The sequence below is a fragment of the Nothoprocta perdicaria genome, unplaced genomic scaffold, assembly GCF_003342845.1.
Source record: "Nothoprocta perdicaria isolate Ctin4 unplaced genomic scaffold, notPer1 scaffold_63, whole genome shotgun sequence".
NCBI classification, from domain to species: domain Eukaryota; kingdom Metazoa; phylum Chordata; class Aves; order Tinamiformes; family Tinamidae; genus Nothoprocta; species Nothoprocta perdicaria.
The window spans coordinates 952,444-974,805 of NW_020455899.1; positions in this window are offsets into that span (position 1 = coordinate 952,444).

Sequence of the window (22,362 nt, forward strand, 5' to 3'; positions counted from 1 at the left end):
CACGGGACATTTTTATGTTCTTTAGTGAGAGCAGAGCAAAAATTTCGTATTCCAACTGTTGCCAGTACAATTGGTTGAACAACTGATACAAGAAAGTCTTGCTCTTGAAATRCTTGTTTTTCAAAATATTGTTCTTACTCGTGCATAGAAACTATATCTTCTGAAATACAAGGACTGAACTATTATTAATATTTCTAAAAACCTGAGTCAATAGTTAGGGATTCAGTCAGTCACTGTGCAAGTGCGTAGGGAAAGATACCTCTTCTCTTGAACCACGTCCTGTGTAATTAGATCTCCAACACTGAGAAGAAAGTCAGAGGCACAAAGAAATGATGTGACCTTCCCTTGGGCACTCTTTCTCATTAGTACCATGTCCATTAGGGAGTGAACCCAGAGAATTTAATGCCAGAGCATCTCTTGATACAGAGACACTTCACTTTATAGTGTATATTCTCCATGGGTGATATTCCCTACACCTGGAGCCTGGGACCATCTTAGCTCTTTAAATTACCTATGTGAAATGTTGACATCACTGAATTCATATAAAAATGGTTATGGTCCATAAAAATGGATCCCAGGAGATCCAGTGAAGCCAGTGTCTGTGTACTGTCAAGATGCTCAGGGAGAGGCACAATTCTGCTAACGGCACCCTTTAATGGGTTGTGTTGAATGTGTTATCATTCTTAAAAATGCCATATTTTGCTTCACTAGCATCAATTGCCAGGCCTGGACTGACCAAAAGAAATTTATTATACATTTATTACACAATGTAGAATGTTCATTTACACTCAAAGACATAAAACCGGGCAGTGACCACACAGACTATATTGTGAAGTATTTACAAAACCTACACAACACTGGAAAGCATTATATAGATTCTTTTTGTCTTATGCACTGGGACTTCTATTTTGCTTTGCCGCTTAGAACMTCTTAATACCCTCACAGAGCAAGACTACTCTCTGGATTCCCAAGTCCAATTCAGCTTTTTGCTACGGCAAGCTTCCTTTTTTCATGTGCCAAGGGAAACTCTGCAATATGCCAAATGACTCATCACAGTTTGGGAAAAGATATAACTATTAAGGGCACTCATTATGAAAGTTCATCTCATTAAAGCTGTTTAGAAAGTAAATCTCATGATGAAGGAGGATTTTATGAATCTTTCTCTGGAAGAATATTAATCTCTAATAAGGTAAGATATGATACAAAGCATGCCACTGGTATGACCTAGAGTAACTCTGAAATTTTATGAAAGATGAATTTGTCAATTTCAATCTGTAATTCCTCCATTTACTTATAGACAGCATTCAATTTGTTGTTGTTGCTTTTATTTTTTATTGTGCTTCTCCTCACCCTGTCTTCTCCATAAGTGTATGGGATACATAATAAGACAAATCAGCAGTCTAATGGGGTATTAGTGTAAATCCCCACGAGGAACCATTATAGGCACTATGACACATTTTACAGAAACAGGTTTGTTTGTGGAAGGGCTGATTCATCACTATAAATCTAACAAGAAGCTGCTGCTTAGAAAAAAAAAAAAAGATGAATCAAGAATAGCAAGAGGCATAGCCTTGCCTAGAGGGCAGTGTAGAATGACAGACATGCATTTTTCCTATGCATACATATTTTTACAGCACTTTAGTATTTCTATTCCTGACAGTGTCTAAATCTTGGTTTTAGATATGCCTGATGAGTTCTTGCTCCCAGGAAAACAAAGGTACCAAGTATTTGAATACTTGAACCAAGTATGAACTGTTCTTGAACTGGAACTGTGTAAACATCTCACCTCTGGGAAATGAGTTGGTTGTGGGGTGAATGCTTGCACATGTCCATCCATGGTGAGGCTAGCAGAAGGAGATCTATCCATCCATCAGAACCCTTGGAGGTAAGGACAAGCTAGCTGGCTGGCTTTCCACATCAATGTGCACAGAGGGTTTCTCCTCCCCATTACTACTACGTGGGGAAAAGGTTAAACTCAGTCCATGGCCTGCATAAGAAACCTCAGAGTAGGTATCAGGGTGTAGGCTCTCTTTTATTCACAGTGCCTGTTTCATAGCTAAGCTAAAACAGCTTACAGGTTGAAGTGAATTCACCTTCTTTCTAGGTCACACCTCAAAGTAAACTCTGTGCTCTGCCAAGGTTTAATCCTTAGCAAGCTGGCAGTACTTCTATAGAACGAGGAACCACCAGTGGCGAAAATCTCTGACTCCAAACCGAAACGTTCCCTATAATAAAGGAATAAAGTTCAGTACTTTCTCTCAATAATCTACAAGTCATCCTGGATGCTCCCTTTTAAGACTTTTACATTTCAAGCTTGCCATTAACTCTTTCCTTACTTTTTACATCAAACAGAACTTTTGGCATTTTTTCTTTATTTCATAGTCTTATTGGGCTGTCATTCTAATTCTACCTCAGCTGAAGTTACAATTTGAACTGTTTGAACTATATGGTTTTGTCTAGTAAAGAAAATTTTCCTTTGGACACAAATTTGAAAAGAGCCTCCTGAAGAGGAATATATATTTCTTTCTGTTATTACCATCTAGTTGGTTCCATTTCAGATAAGCAAGGGACAAAAGCAGGACCAAATGTTGTAAGTTTGTATGTGTTTTAGCATCAGACCTTCAGACAAAAGGTATAAGAAATCATCTGCCAGCAAATATATTGCAGGCGCAACTGACACAGAAAAAAAAAAAAAAAAAAGAAATTTTGACTTTTCACATATTAATAATTATGCATATGTTCCTTCCCTCCCACCTGACACCAAAAAATGAAAACAAGAGGTTTTGTAACTGGTCTAGCACTGTACATTATACTACAGTGCGTAATAAATTGTGTTCTGCTTTAAGATATCTCTGCAGACCATCTAGCCCAACTCTCATACAACACCAAGGTCACTTACAGCAGATTGCACAGGATTGCATCCAGGTGGGTTTTGAAGATCTCTAGAGAAGGAGACTCCACAATCACTCTGGGTAGCTTGTTCCACTGCTCTGTCACCCTCACGGTAAAGAAGTATTCCATCATATTCAAGCAGAACTTCCCCTGCATTTATTTGTGGCTGTTGCCTCTTGTCCTGTCATTGACCACCAATGTAAAGAGCCGAGCCCCATTGTTATGATCTCTTCCCTTAAGGTAGGGGTATATGTTAAGATCCTTTCTTAGCCTTCTCATCTCCAGGCTACCAGATCCAGCTCTCTCAGCCTCATAAGAGTGATAATCCAGTCCCCTAATCATCTTTGTACCACTATGCTAAACTCCTGTTTCATGTTCCTCTTGTACCAGGGAACCCAGAATTGGACACAGGACTCCAGATGTGGCTTCACTAAGTAGAAGGAATTGTCTCCCTTGACGTCCATTTCTGTTATCGTGACAGTCATCCAGACAGATTTTTCAAACCTCAACATATCTTTTGGGACAGTGTTATCTAAATAGTGCCTCCTTCCCTGAATACAGAGCAGTGGAGGATGTGGAGATTCCAAGTTGTCTGCCTGCTGATCAGAATTTTCTACCTGTGTACATGATTTATTCACTAAGGGGATTTGGCTTTTGTGAGTCTACCCTCTTTACTAGTTATCTTCATCCATTTTGGCATGTGTCATGTCTCCTTGATACCAAATACGCCTTGGAGTTTGCATGTTAACATGTCTCCATCTCTAAGCATACCGGGCAGCTAATTTTGAACCAAGACGTGTACAGCTTTCTACTTTCCTTTGCAGCTTCCTTGTTTTATTCCCTCTCTCCATCAACACTTTTACTGTGAGTTTATTCCAGCTTTTCCTTCCAGGAGAACACTTGGCTCTTCCTTACCTATGGACCACCTTCCTTCCAAATGCATTTCTTTGCTTCCAAAAACCTATTTCCTCTACACAGAGAAAATAGATTTCTTGAACTAACACAAAATATATTTTTGAAAAAACTTTCCAACTGCTTTCCAAAAATTTTAATCATAATGCTCCAGAACTACAAAATAAGACTATATGAATGTTGAAAAAACTTGGATTTTCTCCCAGTCTTACATACCCATTAACATTATTGCACCTAAAGTTCCAAATCTCTATTTCCCACTAGTGAATAGGGAACTCTCCTGATTCTTCTTACTAGGAAAGGAAAAAAAGTCATAGTGTGAAATATAATAAGCATAAAAACTCTTGATATAAGGACAGACTGAGGAGGTCAAAATCAAAATGATACCAGATGGCTTATATGAACATGAACTCTTTATACAAATCCAAAGTTCTTTTCTTGTATTTTAAGAATTATTACTAAAAATCTAAATTCCAGCAGAATCCTTATATATATGCAAACTTATACAAGCTATGCATACAATGTATAAATTTGTAAGCGTATACTTTCTCATTTTAGGCAGTTCCTTGCTCCATATCTTCTCTAGACATTTGAGTAGTTCTTTGGAAGCGTCTTGATGGAAAGTGTACAGTGASTTGGATTTTGGACACTTGATGCAATCTTTCAAGATTTTAGTCTTCCTGAGATCTCTTTTAGCACTATATTTTTAAAATACTGTGGCTTAGGCAAATAAATAATCTTGAGCAGGTAACTTTTTGTGGAGATATTGCAATGCCATCCACATACAGAGGATCACAAATCTGATGATAAAACAGAGACAGAAAGTAAATTAGTAAATTCAGAGTGAGCCTCAGGGCACAAATGAATTAACATGAAGTTCTAGTTATGTATATGAAGTTGCAGATTTCTCACCATCTTAAAAGCTCTTAGAGCTTTGTGTTTTCACAAGTCTAGACAGCTCTGCAAGTTTTCACCCATTTCTCAATGACATCTTAACCAGAGAAAGTAAGTCTGGGTTCAGATAATGTCTGTGCAGCTCTGACTACCTTCTGCTTGAACTTCACAAAGATACAAATCTGAGATTTGAGCTAAATTAGTTTATCTCCACTTGTTAATAATAGCCTTTTGATCAGAAAAGTCAAAATCTTCAATCCCATAGGAACATGACGAATATTATTTTCATTAATTTGTGGCTGATTTCCTCTTCCTTTTGAGATCTAAGTTTGCTTGATGAGTTCACAACTTTCTGAAGAGAAGATGGAATCTCTACAGGTTTAAGGTGCACATTTTATCTATTTCTTTTTCCTAAAGACAATATGTTGTGTAGCCATTAGAATTATTTATACATGGAGTTACTTTGGCTAGATCACAACTCTTATACATTAACTTTAAATCTAGGCTTTGTGAAAACAAGCTACTTTGAGGAAAAGATTATTCTGAAAATCTAACTATAAAATTCCAGGAGATATTCTTTATATTCTCTTTATAATATCTAGCTGAGAACTGAACAGATTGTTTGAGTACTATCAGTCTTTTAGTTAGTATTTATTCTGGTATAATTTATTTATCCCCACCTCTCCCTTGCATCTATCTCGGTGCAATAATTTCCTGAGCATATTTCACTACAGCTTACTGTAGCGTCACGTCTTGACAAGAGGTAGGGGTGAGGAGTTTACCTTCCCAAAGCTCAGGCTTTTCCTACACCACCTTCAGACTAGGCTACCAGGTAGTGCCTCTTATGTCAAGAGTATTCTTCATCTTAGGGACTCTACCAGCCCACATGAAGATACTTAAAAAAAGCTTGCTAAACATGAAAGTGTGCACTTGTTTACTTTAACAGAGGAGCAAAGAGAACACCACATGAAGACTGTCTATGCTTTACTAAGGAAAATCTTATGCAACTCCAACTTCATTCAGCTAATAAATCTTGTTTTRTTATACTTAATAAACCTTAAGTGCATATCCTTTCCCATAAGAAAGATCGGATCTGAAAGCTGCCATTTTTTTGCCTTCACCCTCCTGCTCACCTTGACAGTAAGAGAAAGACTGAAATCTGTAATATTCCACCTAGCTTTCTGAGCAAAACAGCAGCCAGAAGTCTAATTGGTGCAATGCATTCATTTTATTAAACATGCTTGCTTCCTAGATGACCTTAAGGATGGGTTACTGACCTAATGTGGCATGTGTTATGATGTTTTGCTAGGATGTTTCCCTGTAATTTCAGGGAGAATAGCCTTAATAAAATTTATTTACTGAGAGCAAAATAAAATTCTATTATACACTCCAAACCTAAGAAAATGATCAGCCCAGCTGAACAGAAATCAAATCACTGGAGTGTTCCCATAACAGGAACCTTTTAAAACCCATGCTAATAGGATATCCTACTAGCTGTGTAGGGTATTGTCTTGACTGTACAGGGTACTGTGTTACTGCAGGAATATAAAGTATTCCTGAAGAATCCTACGAGTTTGAGAATTCATTGGCATAGAATTTAATCCAGTCTAATCTGATTGTAGCCAGCGCTAAATGAGATTAGATAATGGAAGAAGTTAATAGATCAAACTTCATTATATATATCGTGTACAATTCTACTGAACTCACCTGGTTGCACAAAGAGTTGTAGAGAGAAAATTTATTCTGACAATAGTGCACTCAAACTCAGTATTCAAAATAAGTTTGTGAATTTGTTGTCCAGAAAAATCTGCTTCTTGTGTTTTGCTGTTTTAATCTCTCCATTAACTACTGGGAGAAACAATTATGGAGAAGAATGTCCACTCATTAGTGGAAAGACCTCAAAAATCACATTAGAAAAGAAAAATACTTATATAGTAATACCAAAAATATACATCTATTTTATTTAGATTTGCTATCTTTGGTGTTCTTCCAGTGCAACTTGTCAAACCAGGTTACATTTGAAATGTGCCTGCAGCTAAGTATGTGAGAGCTCAGCATGACGATGTGCAGAGGCTTGTTTGATTTGGGCTGATTTTCACTTTTCATCAAAGAAGCCATCTGATCCTTTTTCATGAGCAAAATTTCTGAAGCTCATTATTATTATTCTGTTTGCTTTGGTTACTGGGGCTCATTGGAGGAAATATCTCATTTCATTTGGATATATTTTCTTTCATTATGAGGCATTTCTTCTGTTAAAGATGAAATGTTCTACTTTATTCTTTTGACTTCTAATACATAAAATCCTCCCTGTCTTAACCATGTTTACTGACATTCATGGGAGTCTGCATTGCATAACATGTCAGACTGGATTTGTTTGTTTCTCCTTCCCAATATTCTCTGTTTTCGTAAGGAAAAGTATTCTTATTATGTTTGAGGCATTATTGACTCCACATTGTAGACCAATTCATATGACCACATCCACACATAGAAGATGAACAATCAACAGTTTGTTTCATGATGCAGGTGATTTTCTTAAAACTCAACTCATATTAACTCAACTTACTGTGAYTGTCCTAGCTTATTTCTAATTAATTTTCATATTACAAGAACACTCACTCTTCTTTTTCATGAGTTAGGTACCCAGCTTACCATTCAAAAAAGTAGTAGCAGATTAGGCCTGATCTTAATGATCAACACAAAATTTAAAGTAATATTCTCTTTAGCTTCCATTAATTCATAATTACAAAAAGACAAAATAATCAAATATGCATAATAAATCCATTTGTCCATATTGCCACAGTTTGTTGAATTTTTAGCATTTGAAACACCAGTATGTATATTTTTTTTATGTTTTTGTTTCAGTCATTGCTTTGTTAAGTTAATGAAAAGTTGTTATGACTTGTCAAGAGAGAAAGTCATGAATAAATCTTCAGTGTTAATTAAATAAACATTATGCTTAAGTAATATTTCCCATTATGTATTCTGGAATTTGGTCTTTCTTCTTCCATTACCCATACACTGACCCTTTCACCTTTTCATCACACACTACTTACAGTTCTTGAGGTTTGAGTTTCCAGTTCTAGTTCACACTGGTTCCATTTCTTCCAGCGGAAACATCTCCAGTTCTGATTTATTTTCTGTCCTATTTCTCAATAACGCTGATGAGAACTTCTTTAATTTATTTGCTGGAGATGAAAATCGTGTCTAACTTATGGTTTAAAATTTTCCTTTTTCATCATTTTCCCTACTCAGTATCTTCTAGACATTTCTAATGGAAAATCTCTTCTGATTTCTCTTCTGATTCTTCGTTTTTTTCCTGCCTTGCCAAAGAGATCAAAATGTAACTCTCTGTTCCTCTTCCTTCACATGTCATCAAGCCAAGTATCCATATCTTCTGAATTTATAGAATCATAGAATCATTATGACCAGAAAAGAATCATTATGGTTTAATTGAGTCCAACCATAAACCCTTCAACACTATGCCTCCTAAACCATGTACCTCAGTGCCTCATCTACACATTTCTTGAACACTGTCAGGGATGATGACTCCACCACTTCTCTGGGCTGTCTGTCCCAGCACTTCACCATTCTTTCCATGTAGAAATTCTTCCTAACGTCTAACCCGAACATCCCCTGACACAACTTGAAGCCATTGAAGCCATTTCCTAGAGAGCAAAAAGGTCTCCTTGAACCTGCTCTTCTCAAGACTAAATAACTCTTGCTCCCTCAGCTGCTCCTCGTAAGATTTGTGTTTCAGCCTCTTCATCCGTTTTGTCACCCTTCTTTGGATATGCTCTAACATATCCAATGTATTTCTTGTTGTGAGGAGTCCAAAACTGAACCCATTATTTGAGATGGGGGTCTCAATCCCCATCTGCTCAACCAGTGTTGAGCAGAGGGGAAAATATTATGTTGCAACTTGCCACACCACTGGAAAAATAAAAATGGTAGAACAGTCATGTTTTGAAAAATATGAAAAAAAACCACGCTGCTTTAGAAAGAGGAGAGGTTATTGAAGAGAAAGAAGCAATCATTTTGGGGTGAGGGCAAGGAGAGAGAGCAATAACTGGATGACAGCAGTTTATACTGAGCTCGCTGGCTACAACACCAACAGTGGATGAAACACGTATCTCTGTCAGACTCCATGACTCTGAGTGGTTTCCAGACAACATATATACTGCGAAGATGGGCCTGAGAGAAAAAGAGATGGGATCTGATTCATGATTCTGCTTGGAGGTGTTTAGATCTAATTTTTTAATTAACAGAATTTCAACTAAACTCCAGGTACTCCTGACTGTTTGCCACTTGGGAAGCTTATCCAAACTGTCAGCAGTCTTTGTTCACATTGAGTGAAACCACTGAAATTGTTCATGTTGTTCCAGGTCCATACAAATGAAGAAGGGACACTACTAACGAGAGCAGTTAAGTCAGGAGGTGTTTTGCAAGGTAGCAGAACATACCAGGAAAGGAACATCAAATACAAGAGAGATTAGGAACATTGCACCATTTTCAGGAAGAGCATCAAACTATGCTTTCAAATGCTAAAATTCCTTTGCAGAGTGAGTCAAAGCTTCCCAAACATGCATGATGTGATTCCAAAGCTCTCCTGTGATTGGAAAGTGTCCTCAACCTTGGGATCTTCTAACAAAGATTTAAATATATGTTATAAATATATGTTTAAATATATGTAAATATATGAGCTTCTAAAACACAAATATCTGAGCAAAAGTGCGTGACTGCAAATTAGATTCATAGAGACATCAGACGGAGAATGGAGCTAGTTTTTTTTTTTTTTTTTTTTAGTCTGAAAATACTGTGTTTTTTGACTCTACATAACTACTCCTTCCCCTTCCATGCAGCAGAAATTGACCAGTGTGTTCTCCAATATTGTTTAAATTTATGATTAACGTAGCTGGTTTAGTGTTTCACTCCTTTTCCCTCAGTAAACTCCTTTTCCCTCATATAAATCCAACAGTTTGCACTGCGAGTAACCAAATAGTGGTGTGTGGGACATTTCTTAAAGAATGCTTGTGCAAATGCCAACTCAGAATATTGTGGAGGTAATGAAAGCAGGAACAACTATTCAGATTAATTTATTTCATTTACTTCCCTCTGCACTGAAGAGAGATATGTAGCCCTTCTGAAAAGATGTTATTTTTTCTGAGTAAGTCAGAGGCTGCACCTAGTCCTGAAATTCAGAGCAGGCATTTGCTTCAGAATGGTGATACTAGCCTAAGAGTACATCCAGAAGCATGAACAACCACGGATCACAGAAAACTGTATGACAAATTAACCCAAGTGTTAACTCTGGAGACAGTCAGTAGCATATTCAGAACAGAAATTTGAAGAGGGTGAAGGAGTTTGTGACAGAATTTACTAGAGAGCCATAAACAAAGTTATGATATCACATTGTTTACACTACAACCATTTTAAAGCAGATTCGAACCTGAATTCAAGGCCCCAGTACTTGTGGCCACAAAGGAACAAGCTACACCAGAGAAGTACAACCGTGACAGTGCTCAGGATCTGAGGTCAAACAGGACACACCAGAGGAACCAAGTCATCCTATGAGTTATACATAAAAAGTACTGCATGTGCACAACGTCCAGACAGCTCTGAACAAGGTAAAATACGGGGTTAGTCATTAACAGAGTATCCAGTATGTCTAACATACTATGGCCTTCACCAAGATTATTTTGCCCAATTGCCTTCTCTTGTAATACCTACAGATTCTTCCAGGACCAAGAATAGCTTTTCTAAATGAATTTGTTTTTCTGCAGCACCAGGCAAATGCAGAGCAGCACATTTTTATAGATAGAGTTGTGCAGAGGACTTGGGAGTTCCTGTCTTGTGCAGCCTGTGGAAATGCCTATATTTTCACACACCTCTTAGACAGAAGTCCATAGCATCCCAGAAAAATCAAGTATCTAATTGATAGATATATGACTGAAATTTTCAAAGTAGAGTAACGGTCATCTGCTCATGAAGTGTATCACATTGTCTTTCCTTACAAAATGTCAAAATCGACATACATACACACCTATGTGTGTATATGTACATAAAWATACATTTTATATATGTGTGTGTGTATATATATATATAAAAGGCTTTTGTGGGGAGTATTTCTTTTTGTCTTCATGTCTCTATGCGTGTGTCCACATAGATATGTATACATATATACACACCTATATGTTTCACTGATTAACAAAAAACACTTTCTTCCATTTTCTATTTTATTGTTATTGAATTACCATAAAGTTGTGCAGAACGGTAATGGAATTAAGAAAAAAACACAATGTAGTTTGCAAWTTGTGTTTTAGTATTTATATTCATTCATTTATTTGATTGATATATACTAAATATTAAGCTTTACAAATATACATTAAATATTTCTAATACAATAGACTGATCAACCAAAGAATGTTGCCATTATATTATAATATACAATAAAAGGAAAAATGGTATAGTCTCTAAGAGATATGTTTTTTAGAAAAAAAGCAAATGAAGACAGAAACAAGAAAAATCCAGTCAAATAAGATCTTTTTTTCTCCCTTGAGAAAGAATAGTATCACTAAAAACTTCTGTTTTTCTTAGGAGCATTTTTTAATATCTTAAAGGATATAGGTACCTGTTCTGAGTGTAAGTACTACCTCATACCTCTGATCAAGGAAAATTAGTTCTGATCAAGGCTAAACAGTGAAAGGCTAAAGAACTTCCTGGACTTGTTCTGATAGTTAATTCCCTGAAGATCTAATTTTAGATTTGTATATTTTATCAACATGACAGTATATTTTTCATTGAAGAATTTACTTCTAGTTATATAATAACAGTGGTAAAGTACACTTGCCTTAGACTTTGTCTTCTGTAGTAAGGTGATTCATTTTTCACATATAGATAATCTTTTAGATGATTTAATCTAACCCAGTTAAACTAATTACACTTATTACATAAATAATATCATATTCTTTAATTTACAGCGTCCATTTCAGAAAGGCAGCCAGTCAGAATTCTTATGATAATATTCATATTATCAAGTATGTATACATACATCTACGTATACTTGTAAATACAGCCTGTTATAAATAGTACCTGCTTTATACTTTTTCTTATCATTGTTATTTGCAATAATTCTTCTAGTCCTAATTCCTTGTATTTCCTCTGTTTTCCTCAGAGTGTTAAAACTGAAGAACATTTAAGTATTTTCCTGCTTCTGTGCTGAAAGATATCTTCTGCTCATATTATATTGAAAACAAGCTCTAGTCAATCTAGTCTTACATATTCTTGTTTTGTCCCAAAGTAGCTGAAATACAGCCAGATTAACTGGCATTTTCTAATGTAATTAAGTCAGAAGAAATTCTTGGATAAATCCATTGCATAACGCTTGAGCTGAATTTGCTTGAGCTGAAAAGGATAGAATGACAGCAGTGCTTGAAGAGAAGGCTGGACTGCAGGTATATTCGACACATAACAGATGGAACAAGATGTTTTAGGAACTTTTTGAAAATTGGAGGATAGAAGAGGCACTCTCAATTAGCCACAGCTGAGGTCACTAGCAGAGTTCAGACTCTTTTATCAAATTTTCAATAGCCTCAGAATTTTACTGGGTATTTCCTTCTTGCCATTACTCCCCAGTATTCTAGCATATGGCTTGGTAAATTATTTGAAATCTCTTCAAAGCCCTTAAAAATGAGTTCAGTTCCTTTTGTCTCTAGAAATTTTGACAAGTATATATATTGTAAATCGGTCCCTTCATCTCCCATAACAAAGTATAAGGTAAGAACTACAGAAAGTACAAAAATTAGGTGAGAGGAAAGCACTCTCGTTTCAAAACATGGCACAGAAAGAAATTATTGCTAGTAATTTTACTCAAGTATATTTGAATGCAGTAGTATCTCTGAAGTGCAGTCATTATAAATGCAAATAGTAGCTTTTTTCTGGAATTTACATTTATTTGCATAACAACACTAAACATGATTGCTTGTTCTGATCATTGTAGTATTTCCTTAGAAAGATTTTTTTTTGTCTCCTCCAATTTTTATCTCCTATATTTGGCAAGCAAACCTTGAATGACATGAAGAGCTTTGTTGTGGTACATGATTCATTTCACTTATTCCCTGGCCACTCCTTGGGTGTGGTTTTAGATGAGCTGGATCTTTTGCAATCCAAACAAGTACACCTCTGTAACAATGTGGCATCACCTGCCTGCCAAAGAAAGGGAACACAATGACTCACATCTTCAAGAGACAAATGCAATATCCATTCATAAGGCTTTCATGATTTGAGCCCTGATTCAACAATTTTATCAAAACAAACTGCTTTCAAAACACTTCTAGAGACTCAAGTCTTTTCTAAGCCTCTGCTCAGTTTTTATTGTTGGAAAATATTTCCACCAGAAATAAAGAATACAGGAAGAGGAGTGCTGAAGAATGTTATGTACACAAAAGAAAGGAAGGCTGCGGTGCTTGCAAATTCAGCACACTGTGATACAAAAGCCGCCATCTGTCTTATGGCATATCACTCCACACTTCTGTGTGAATATTTCCCAGACTATCCTTTCTTTTCCAAGTCTCTGCTTTCCTAGTTGCAAGAGCCTCTTTCTGATCTTCTGATGGGGCACAGCATGGGTGAGCTCATTTTGTTGTTGGTACTTCTGGGCCTGCTTTAATATATGTAGTAACGTAATGTTGCACTTGTGTGATCTTCAGAATGGATGTTCCTTATTCATTCCATCCAATGTTCAAATCTTGGCTCAGGGGGGCATTTTATAGTTCACACGGGTAATTTTAGAGATATCTGTGATCCAGAGTGTTATCTCCATTTATTTCTAGAGAGTTTCAGTATTCATAATTCGTAAGGACTCATCTGTTACTGGTTTCCCCCAAAAGAAGACTACGAGAGGCATAAAGTGTGTTAGGACAGAGAGGAAGGAAATGTCTGTCTCCAGAGTGGCCTCATGCACAGTACAGCCGTCATCATGAAAACAATGACTGATCTGTTTTGTACTGAAGTATTCCCTTTCCCAAGGTTTAAGAAAAACTCATACCTAACCATATCTAGTTTCCAAGAGAGCTATTATATCTCTTGATAGCATTGATTCTCTGGAAATTCTTGATTCTCTGGATTCTCTTCATTCTCTGGAAAGAACCTGAGGAACTTCTAAGCACAAAAGCAGAAAAGAGCAAAATTCAGAATGTACTTTCTGTGAGATACTTAGTACAAGGACATTATTTGACTTACAATCTGGAGAAAGGAAGGGTCCTGAAAGTGTAGTGTTGGATTATATATAAGAAAGGAACTGTGCTATTTGAACCGTATATGAGACCATCTGAATTCTCAATAAAAAATCAATTAAAAGGGGAGAAAAAATACCCCAAAATATATATGAAGTTAAATATTGCCTCAAAATCTGGTGTGAAAACCTCCACATTGACGTAAATATTCAAAACTTTCTCAGTCAATAAAAAAGGAAAACAGAAGCCAGGGAAAAAAAAAGATAGAATACTCCATAAATCAAAAGTTTTGTGTCAACCATAAAAATGGTCATTAATAAAAATCATTTAACTTTCACCTTTAGAGAAAATGTGAAATAATTGTGCACAAGCATTGCAATATGTTCATGATTATTTTGCGTTCTTGGATCCAAGTAATATATACATGAGGTAAAAACATCAGTTGAATAATGTGTGAATACAGACATAAACATTTGTGGTACATTCTTCACTAGACAGGCATGGGTACACATTTACCCACCATATCTGTGAATACATCTTGTTTTATCTTAGATGTTGCTTATCCAGCAACAGTTCTACGTCAACAACAAGAAGACTAGATTGGAAGAGGACAAAAAGATTTTTATTAGATTATTGTGTATCATCCAACAGCACCTTCAGCATCTTAAGACAGTGCAGTCAAGATGTCTCAATCTCAAACATGTATCTTACCTGATACGTCAATTGCTTAGCAGTGTAATTTGTTCCTTGATGTATAGCCCTGACTCAGAAAGGTACGTAAGCACATGTATAATCTTTAGCAAGTGCGTTATCCCATTGATTTTGATAGATGATTCATATAGCTATTGAATCATTCCTTAATCTTGCACTGTTAATTTCTCTGCCTATGAATAATTCCTTACAATTTAAGCATCATATTTTCTAACAGCTTTTGGGGCAGATTTTCTCATTTAAACTAGCAACAAAGTCTTAGGTAGCCCACAGTTACATCCATAGTTCTCTGGTCAAGGGACAATTATACCAAAAATGAAATCTTCATACCTTTCCCCTGACATTCCAGCATTTGATTTGTTGCATCCAATATGTCCCACTTCTTATTCTGGTCACTCATCTATTTTCAGATAAAATAAAGTAAATAAAATATTATTTTTGATATTTTTGGGATCTGCAAATCCCAAATCATATTTGATGGTTTTGCACAAATCCACTTGTCTTTGAATGATCATTGCCTTCTACTCAGATGTCTATGAGTTTTCAGATCAGGTCCTTTTCCTGCTGAAAATTTTCAAATAGTCTTTGCCAGAAGTTTTAGCCAAGTAGATTTTGGCAGAAGTTTTAACCAAGTCAGCTCGTGCGCTCAGGTAAACATTTGTCAGCATCGCACTTAACAGCATCAACTACTTCTTTTTGTGAATGGAAGAATATTCCCAGTGGGTTTTCATCTGCTACTCTCCTGCAAACTGTGACAACAAGGACCACAAGATGGCAGTACAGTATGAGCAATTGAACAAGAGTCAAATTTTACACAATTGATTTCTTGGGAAGCACATTTACTACTGCCAACTTAAGCAATTTCTGTAAATTCAATCTGTCTCAAACAAATTTTGCAACAGTAAAGACATTTGGTGAAACCTATATCTTTAACACACTAAAGTTATGATTAATATTCTCATGTGAAAGAGGGTTTTTTTTTTTTTTTTTTTTTTTTTTTTTTTTTTTTTTTTTTTTTTTTTTTTTTTTGTATACTGTATTATGTACGTGTACTGGTAAGGTTAAAAGGATGCCATGATATTTAGGACATCATGGAAAATCTGTATTTATGAATTAAGACCTCCAGTTTGTGAAAAGTTACCTTATGAGAGCAGAAGTGCTCAGCATTAAGTAAATCAGCACTGCTATACTGGACAGGAAGACATGAATTATTTGCAAATATTATAACAGGAGCATTAACTTCCTTTGAAACCGAGTGTTCTTCAGTGTCAGCATGGATGGTTAATTATACAGCTCAAACTGATGTGCTAACATGACTAAATTATTTCCAGTTTCAGAGGTTGAACTACTTGATCATATTTCTGCATAGTGGTCAATTCTACATAACAATAAAATGTTTAGTAATGTTGACAGGGAAGCAAATGGAAGTTAGATAACAAATGATGAGCTTTTAGCAGTCTCAACAACTGCATTTTTCCTCTGTTCTTTCTTTGCTTAGTGGGCATGAAAGCAAAAGGCCTTCACTATTTCATTAAGTGAATTAGTCTCAGAAAGATGCAGTACACGAAGTTGGTCTAGGAAATCAATCATATCACATCACTAAAGCATGACCTGCTGTAGAGTCTGTAGAGATTGGTGATAGGGGCTGCTGCCCTTTGAGGGGCTGCTGCCCTTGTTTCTCTTGTTTATTTGCAGAATCCCCGTTCAGTGAGTCTCCTGTGAGCATGTGTTGCAATCATGTTATAGATCCCCACGGCCTCTACTTGTAACTATAGATGTTTCAGCAGTCACTGCTCTTTAACATATCGTTAAACTTTTTTTTTATATGTGTACATAAAGATATATATACAAGGGAGTGAAGGGAATTATGCATTTAATGAAACATCATCTCAGGTCTCCTGTAAACTTTCTAGGCAAATTCAGGGTAAGTAGGTTCTCACTACTGATCACTCGTGGCAGTTACTTCAACCAAAACCAGGGAGCTCCAGTTTCTACATTGCATCAAAGAGACACAGAACGGCATTCAGCTTCATTGCTCTGCGCGGTGATAGCTGTCGTCATCAACCTTAAAACAACAGGTTGACTCCAGCCTGSCATTTTCATTTGTAGTATTCAAAGATTCAAAAACCAAAGAAGGACAAAAAGCAGCTCCTTCCTTCAAGTACACCTCCAAAGAATAGGTGGAGGAAATTCAGTCACAGCAGCACCAAAAAAATAAAAATAAAAAATAAATAAAAAGAATGAAAATATAACAAATGAGGAATAAYTGAATTGGGCAGAAAATGTCATCTGTCGCTGAAAGAAATTCTGGCATAAAAGTCTTGAGATTAAAACTCAAATGCAATATGAGCTAGCAGATAAATTACTGGAGCACTACAACAAAGGTGAGTTTTCTTTCACTAATTCAAGATGAAATAGGAGAAAAAAAGACATGGTGCTTTCAAATTGCTTCCTGTTTAACAAGAAACAGATACTTTCCCTCTACTCTTCAGAGGAAGATTCAAAGCCAGCTGACACTCACTATGTTTACTCTGGAGATACTCCAAAACAAGAGGAACATTCAGCATGAAAGCATGTACAATAGACTTCTGTCAGTTCCATCACTTCATCTGCAGCATGCATAAAAGAAAATTGAAAGAAAAGCATTTCTACAGAATGGCTAATATGAACAGATTTATGTGTATGTATATATGAATTTATGTGTATGTTTATATAAATATATGCACAATATATGTGATGGAGAAATAACCTCAGGTAGTCAAACTGGTGCTATGATCAGTAACGGTAGCTGAAGGACACAGATGTTTATACTCTTTCACATATATTATTTTTAATCACTGTTTTTCAAGACAATACCAGAAAGGTAAAAATAAATATCAAGACAAAATACATTCTTGCAGATTATTCAATGCTCTCTGTGAATGTCTAACATCCAAGCCTGAATGGTTCTTTTCTATTTTGTGCTGTAACAATCAGCTATCCTGCAAGACGGCTGAACAGCGGTTGGTACACAAAGGCAAATGATGGAAACATCCTAAAATAGTTATTTTTGCACTTTTTCAGCCACAAAAGCTTTGACCATTATTCATACAGRGAACTATGAGATGTGTTAGGAGAGTAACCCACTCAAGATATGGCTAGGTGAAGATCTGGAGGAATCAAAATGAAAATTGCCCWTTTTTTTTTCTGACGGCTGAATTTTTTAGCTTGCCCTTTCCCAACTGTTGAGTGTCTGCCAAAGGCAAGTGGGATTTCTCTCTTGGCTTACTCCAGTGAAGGAATTGCCCTGTCTTGGACTAACATTGCCACTCGTAGAGCCAAGCTCTGATTCTGAGTGCATAGCAGAGACTGATGCTGCAACTCAGAAAGTCAGCATGAAAGCTGCACAGCCAATGTAAACACACAGATGGGTATATATTCAGTAGGGACCCAGTCCTCCATCCAAAGCCCTACTTCCCCAGGAAATCATAGCTAGACTTACATAAAACTTATATAAAACTCCCTGAAAAATGTGTATTGCATTCTCTGGGAAAAACAAAAAAAGTTTCCATTTCATTGTTTTTTGATCCTTATTTTTTGAATGTCAAATTAATTAATCGGAAAAGACATAATCAGTTCTACTTCTTATTCCAAAATGCTTTTGAAATAGAGGRCAGTTAATATTTGGCTGGATTTCCTCACTCTAGAGAACAAAACAATCAGCAAGTGATGATGAGTTGGGCTCCTCAGTGCTACCATTACCACAACCAAATAATAAACAAATGAACAAAATAGAAGAAAATACTTAAATGTCTGCATTGTAGGTTGAAATATGAGACTCAAGAACTCAGAACAGCAATCACCATTTCTTTTGTTTAATACTCATTAAAAAATATGATTAGTCAATAGATGAAGAGAAACTATTTCCAAGAAAGGTTTCTTTTTTTTAATAAATATGCTTTTAATTGGAAATTAATATACAACAAACGTTGGCCAATAATTAACAAGCGGTTTCTTTTCTACATTTTACCTTCTGTTCTATAGCAAGTTATACCCCCCTAATAAAAACCCTGTCATGAGGATATGTTACCAATGCCAAAAGATGACACAATAGAAGTATAAATCTTTGCAATGTCTTTTGCTTCTAGGAAAAGCTTTCAGGAAAGCACACATGTTCACCCCATGCATATTCAAATCTCAGCAGATGTATCATGATGACTTGTCTTAATTTTGCTCCAGAATTAAAAATTATAGCCATCAGAAAACATTCTGACTGGAACAGAGAATGAAACTCTGTGCAATTCAATCATCTTGCATCCCATAGTTGCAAGGCAGGATTGTTTGTCCACCATTGAAATATTCTCTAAGTGATTTGCACTACTATTTATTAGCGTGACTATTCAGAAAAGACGTAGAAAAGGAGATCTTTTTCCTTTGCGATGCTTCTCTTCTCAGATCTGATCTTACTGTTTATTACAGCTGATTGGAACTGAATAGATAAAACAACATTTCATTGTAAAAAGGCTAGTTGCTGAGCCCAAAGGGTTTCACTGGAAATATCTGGGCTTGAAAAACCTCAACCAGATCCAAGCTACAGTTCCAATGTGGCTAAGCACATATTCCTGGCAAGCCTAATTTTAGAATTCAGAATGCTGGGAATTTAGCAGTCCAGGGAACTCCTGTTATGTTTCTGTTTCTTTTCTTGTATGGGGAGCAAGTGCAGTGAAGGCGAAGATTTTTAAAACATTTGTTTTCAGTCAATTTGTGGCAGATCAAACTTTTCTTAAAGACAAGAAATGAGGAAATACTGGTGATCTGGAAATGGTGATTTTTTGTCAAAATGTAGATTTTATTAAATATTACTGTAAATAATTTCCTATTAGAATTCCCTTGAGTAGAAATTATGGTGAAAATTATCTCCAGATCACACTTTCTCATTTTCTTATTTTGTTTTCTTCCTCTACTACAATTCAACCAGTTTCAGAGAGATGTCATATTGCTTCTAATGTTTTTCCAATGTGGAAAAGACTTCAGGAAAACCACCAATTTCATACGATTGCCTGCAGCTGGGATAAAATCTGCAAAACATACTTAGAGAGTGCTTTTTAAATGAAACTTATTTTGATTTCTCAAAGCAGATAAAGTCTTTCAAGATTATACTTCAGTTGGTGGATCCCAAAACGTTCTGTCAGTCTGGAATAGACTGAAAGGGGATCAAGGTATGACAGGGACAACTCAGCATGATTTCTCTTGCAGGATTTTCACTCCCCTTTTAGTCCTTTCAATTTCTGCAACAGCTGAAAGAACAATTCAGCAGCATCATAACTCAAGCAGCCCTCAGCACAGTTCCTTTAAAGAGGCTTATGAGGAAATTGAGTAGTGGAAAGATGAAACGTAAGACATTGCCATAAAACAGATTAGAAATTCTCCAAGAAACAGAAAATAGGTCAGGAAGATTAAATCAGTGTTAAATCATAGACAAAAAGCAGTTGGAGTCTGTATAGCTGGACTCTGCCTCACAGGCTTGGAAGAGACCTCCTGCTAGATTCCTTGCAGCCAGGCAGTAGAAAATATGAAGTTTGAATGATGCTGCCCAGTGACAGCCTTCACTGAAGGCCACATCAGGCCACACTGGCCTCTGCAGATCATGAAAGTCTTTGATGGCACCACCTGATCAAAACTGACTTTTCCTGTTAGCTTGTCCACATGCTTAGCACCCCAGAATATTAGGCAGTTATAGGGGCAACTAGACACAGCAGACTTCCTTACTATATGGACACTGCTAGCAGAACATGACCAACTATGGCTCCAAAATTCTTGATATGGTCTCAGCCCCTTTTGAACTTAGACTTATTTCAGCCATCTCATATTTTCAGTACTTKCCAAGTGACGGCATTTCAGACTTGCTTAGAAGTCATTGATTTAATGTTGCTTTGACTTGCTGACTGACACATTCAGATTATATGGCGATCAACTTTTTTGTTGCTGTTCAGTCTTTGTTTACTTGAAGGTAATGATGTGGTAGTGATTTATTAGGTACCAATATAAATGCATAATTACTTGAATGAAGAAAGCAGTTATCTGGGAAAAATATTGTACGTTTTCTCAGTGAATGTTTCAAAATTATTTATTTTATAATAATAAAAAATATTCTACCTACCTTTTACTAGAAAAAGGAAGAGAGAAAAATCAAAAATCATTTTATATATGTTCCTTCTGTACCAGACATATAAAATACAAGATAATATTAGCTCAAAATATGTAATGCATTTAATTCAAAATAATGTTTTGCATTTCCTTGTTCTGATTAAATATGGGAAACAGAAGGGCAGGTAAATACTTGTTTAAGGTAGAAATCAGGATCCTACTATCCATCTGATTAGAAATGCAATGATATATGTTTACTATTGTAGCAATGTATTTTTTCAATGAATTCTCTAGCCAACATCCTACCATTGAGCAAACGACTGCAGTTTCATTTTATGTGGCAATCGAAACCATACAGTTTCAAAGAATGATTGAAGTTTAATAAAGCGTTCCATTGCTAACCACCAAACAGTGCCAGATGTCCACCGGCAGGCAGGTTTAGGCAAAGAAACCTCTTGCTTTTTCAGAAACAACTGAATCAGGGATGTGTCATCAAGAAGCAGCATTTTTTTGTTGTTTTAGCTTTATAGCGACTCTATAACTGATGTAGAATGGTATGTTGCATGTTAATAAGGCAAACAGCTATTCAGCTTCTGCATGTCCTGCAAGTATTAGGTCAGGCTTCGTGAAGGATATTGTTCTTGCATTTGTGACAATATTTGGTGACTTCGATGTGCACTTTGTAATAAATAAGTAAAATTTCTGGAAGATTACAATATATGGAGAACCAAACTTTACTTGGGATATTTGATTAATCACTACAGTAGATTTTAGAGTACAGCTCTGTGTCACAGTCAACTCTCCTAAATCTGACCAAGACATACAGAAAGTAAGTACTTGTCATGTAACTTTTATTGACAAAAACGCATCAAGCACTGCACACAAGTCAGGCAAATTTGGATCTCAATCTGCAACATAAAACCACTTCCCATAAGGAAGAGCTATGTTGAGTGTAACTGGCAATAGAGTGCATGTCTAAGTTTTTCTGTTCATGCTTGGTCTACAGAATGTAGAAGTTCATTGCAACACACAGACAGAAGCCTTATCTCATTAACTGAGTTCTACAATGCTTTCAAATTTGTGGAGGACTTATCTTTAAACTCAGTCCCTAATGAGTTGACATTGTACAGCTTTGTATCATCTAGGAATATATTTTTGTGGATGAAGTTGTTCCAATATAATGCAAATACAGCTTAAGTAGTTTATTATTAACTTAAAAAGTAGAGATTTTAATTTTCTATTGCTGAAAAAGTAAAAACAGAGCCATTCTTCTCTCATCTGGATGTCACTGAGAGAGTTTAGTTCAGATACTGGGAAAACTAGAGTTCACTTCAAAGCTGATTTTGTGTTGCCCAGTGTAAAACTTTTGAAACAGTATGGAAAAATCAAGACATAAGCCATTCACTTCTATTCATCATGACATTGTGGGAATCTACTGATATTACCTTATGGACTAAATTAATTTCTGGAGAAATTCCATGGAAAGAAAAGCACAAGAGATTAATTTGGTTTTCTATAGTTATTTCTTCCTTTGTAAATTTTTGGACTTGTCTTTCTCTCTCTCTCTCTCTCTTTTTTTTTTTTTTTTTTTTTTTTT